Source organism: Lemur catta, chromosome 5, assembly GCF_020740605.2.
Source record: "Lemur catta isolate mLemCat1 chromosome 5, mLemCat1.pri, whole genome shotgun sequence".
Lineage (NCBI taxonomy): Eukaryota > Metazoa > Chordata > Mammalia > Primates > Lemuridae > Lemur > Lemur catta.
The window spans coordinates 12,979,476-12,983,178 of NC_059132.1; the positions used below are offsets into that span (position 1 = coordinate 12,979,476).

General features: G+C 50.0%; 1 pseudogene; it reads right to left on the reverse strand.

The window, feature by feature from the left end:
• Positions 1-223: 223 nt before the first annotated feature.
• Positions 224-3,096, reverse strand: LOC123638743 (annotated as a pseudogene).
• Between the last annotated feature and the right edge of the window lie 607 nt (positions 3,097-3,703).

The window sequence follows — 3,703 nt, forward strand, 5'->3', positions numbered from 1 at the left end:
ATACTTTAATAGGGTGAATTTTACAATGTTTAAAATGTTCCTCAATAAGTCTATTTTTTTAATTGAGTTCAAGGTCCCAGTTTTTATGGTGATGCAGTATTTTATTTAATCTGTCTATTAATAACTATTATTTGAAAACATTTGCAATATTAATGGAACTTTAATCTAAGAGAAATTCAACTTACTTTTTTTTTACATGTCAATAGTGGGTATTAACAAAAAAGATAGTTAAAATAACCATGGTCAATATTATGTCAAAAACTTATAAATAAATACTTGATGTTAGTATGTCTAGATAGAATTCAGTTTTTGGTGTAAAGTTTTTTGGCTGCAAGTAAGATCATTAGTTTTACTTCAGTAATAGGAATACCTGTTGATGCTGGGTTGGCCTCTTCTTGGTATTTCTTCTGTTGTGGTTTTTAGTGTGATTATGTGTGTTTATATGAATGGAGCGGAGTGGAGAGGTATTCAACATGTTAATTCCAAACAAGAGTATATAACTGAATACTAAAATAAGTAATGAGGAGGTAGGTGGGTAATGCAACTGACCAGTAGCTTTGAGGCCAATAGGTTAAGCCTAAGGAGTTCAGCCAAGATTCAGGAATAAGTATGAAGTTAAATTAGGAGCTTAAGGAAGAAAAAAAAGCTATAAATTGCTCTTTCCGGCAATTGCAATGGTGAATTTTCCACTTTTTCCCCTGTGGCTTTGGACAATCTCAGTGCAGAGTTCTCTGCACAAACTCCTGGCCAGGAAGCCGCAGGAGGCAGAGTTCAAGGTTCAGTCTGAGGTTCAGATTACACCTGGCTCGAAGGCCTTCAGTTGAAATAGAGCACTCTGTATCTACCTCCCCTGTGTAGGATCAGTGTCAGTTTATGTTCATCCTTATAGTGGGCTCTCTGCTTCCGTGTAAACTTCTCGAGGACATGTAGTCTTTATTCTCAGAATCCTGGAACAAAGTCCAGGTCATGTGGGACTGGTGAAGGCTTGCTAAGGTAGTAAGTGTGCTTGGAAAGCCAGAGGCAGCAGAAAGAGAAAGTCACTTCGGAATTTTACTTCATTAGTGAGGTCTTTGAATGAGACCTAAGTAAGTGTGAGAGTAATAAAAAAAAAAAAGAAAAAGAAAAAATTAGCATGGCAAAAGTACAGTGTATTTAATATCGTGATTTTATCCTAGACATACAAGAATGCTGGGCAAAGGAAGAACAGCCCACTTAATGTGAGTGAAGTGAGCAGACAATTTATTCTTTCTCTGAAAAGGTTGGCAGAGAATAGAAAGTAAGTAGAGAGAAAATACAGATAAATGAAAACCTTGGTTTGAGAATCTGATGTATCTGGACAATAAAAACATACTTGTGAAAGAAGAGAGAGAGGAAGGAAGAATGAATGCAGGAAGGAGGGGGAGAGAGAGGGGTGAGGCCAGTGTGAAGGGAGCAGAATGAGTGTGGGGAGAGAGTGGGAGGGAGCCGTGGTCTTCACAGGCCACTGAGAGAATTTGGGCTTCTCCAAGCGAAGCGGGAGCCCTGGAGGCTGTGGGCAGAGCCAGGCAGGGTGGGCGTGCATGTCACCCGGGTAGCAGGACTCGCTGCATTTGGCAGCGTGAAGAGATGAGTTCACAGGGCAAAGTCCTCAGCACGGTGACACGCAATAAGCACGGAGCCCACTGCTGAGTGTCATGATCCCTATTTTAACCCCCAGTACCTGCAGCCCAGAGAGGTAAAGAGCTGGCTGTAGGTCACAGCTGTTGGTCTAGGGGCCCGTGGGGAGCCAGGCTCAGCAAGTGGGAAGCCCAGGGCACAGGGGGCTGCTCCTGGCGGGCAGGTGTACCAGGCCTAAAGGGCAGAGAGCACAGAGTCACCGTGCCACCCACCGCCTTAACTTCCTGGGCCTCTAAATCTGTGCCTCCCCTGGGGGCTGGGGGAGGGGTAACAATGTCCTATAAGAGTCATTTAGGTGATGCACACGCAGACACACACACACACAGACACACGTATAGACACGGACACACAGAGACGCACAAACACAAACACACACACAAACACACACACACACAGACAAACACACACAATATGTTAGTGAGCTACTAAATTGTCAAAACACCAAATTCCACAATGGGGGTAAACGTTTACAAAACCCCTTCTGAGGAAATGAGCAGGTGACACCTGGGCTTCCCTGCTCCAGGAAAGCCAGGGTCAGCTCTCCGCAGGACAGGCCACCACAGTAATCTGCCCAAGGAGAGAGAGGGCGACTAGGACGTGATTAAAATAAAGGGGTATTTCCCTAACTTTTTTGTTGTTCCATTTTCTCAGACCGAAAGCAGCGCTGTGAGATTTAGACACAGTGACCCCTGGCAACATTCGTTTCCACCCCACGGGCCACACGAGGGGCCAGCTGCTAGGAGAAGCCCAGGGCAGTGTTGACAGCCCAGGCACCACACCTGGGACCTTCTGCAAATCCTGCCACCTGGGTCCTACTTACCTCCAGCACTCCTGGCTAACTCACCCAGAGAAGGCCTGGGCATGGGGCCTTTTGAAATTGTCTGAGGGTCCCGATGTACAGTGAGAGCCACAGACCACTAGCCCAGAGGAGTGTCTTGATGCCCAGCATGTGTTACGGAGGGAGGAACGCAAGTGGAGGGCTCTGCAGGGGGCTTGGCACAGGGGACGTGCTCAACACGTGCTCACTGAAGGACCGCAGGACTGCAGGGCTTCCCTCCTCCTTAGAGAGTCTTAGCAGACTTGCACCGTCCCGTGGACGTGCTTCTCTGGCTTTGGCGTTTTTTACTCCAAGTGTGTATCATTTTTAAGACCGGTGATAATGAAACGATTTGCCAGCTGTCCCAGAGCCCACAGGTTGAGCTTCTTTCGCTTCCCTTTTCTTTATCTATTCAGGGGGCAGGAAACGCCCACCGATGGCCGTGGAAAGGCCAGGCCAAAGCGGGCCGGTGGGGGGGGGTGAGCTGCAGAAGTCCCTGGGCCCACGGTGGTCGGGGTAGCTGAGAAGCTGGAAGTTGCTGGAGAGGCCCTGGGGTTGGGGGCAGGTGAGGGGCCTGGGTCCCTGGGCCCGCTGGCCTTGGGGCTCCACTGGGTCACTGTCATGCAGCCTAGTCATTCTGGTGACCTCGCTCTGACACAGCCTGCAGGCCCCGCCTCTTGTGTTTCAGAGACCACTCCCGGGAGGGTAAGGAGAACTCGCTGAGGGCTGCGTGACTTGGCAGAAAGGCCACGCGGTGCTCTGTGTGGGCCACGCCAGCACCCTTGTGCTGCCGACGAGGGTGCTGAGGCCAGGCTCAGGGTCCCTGGGTGCTGGTCCTGGGCCACACGGGCCCCTGAATTTCAGGACCCCACAGCCCCCCACCCACATTGTCCCTGGGACTCTTGTGTGTGTGGGGGTCTCCCTGCTAGACACAGAGCAGGGGCCCAGGTAATGTCGGTACCTAAGGAAGACCCCCAGGAAACTTAAAGCCTGAGAAAGCACCGAGAAATCCCCACGCCAGCCCTCGGCCTGCCTGGAGCAGGGTCCGGCGACTGTTCCCCCACCTAGCAGTGCAGGAACTGGCATTACCGGGGTGCTTGCTACAGGCCAGGGGCTTGGAGAAATTAGGGCCTCACCTACACGCAGGGCAGCAGTACTATTATGTCCCCTGTTTACAAACAAGCACACTGGGTGGGGGTCAGAGGCATTTGGTTGCATGACCAGGTCCCG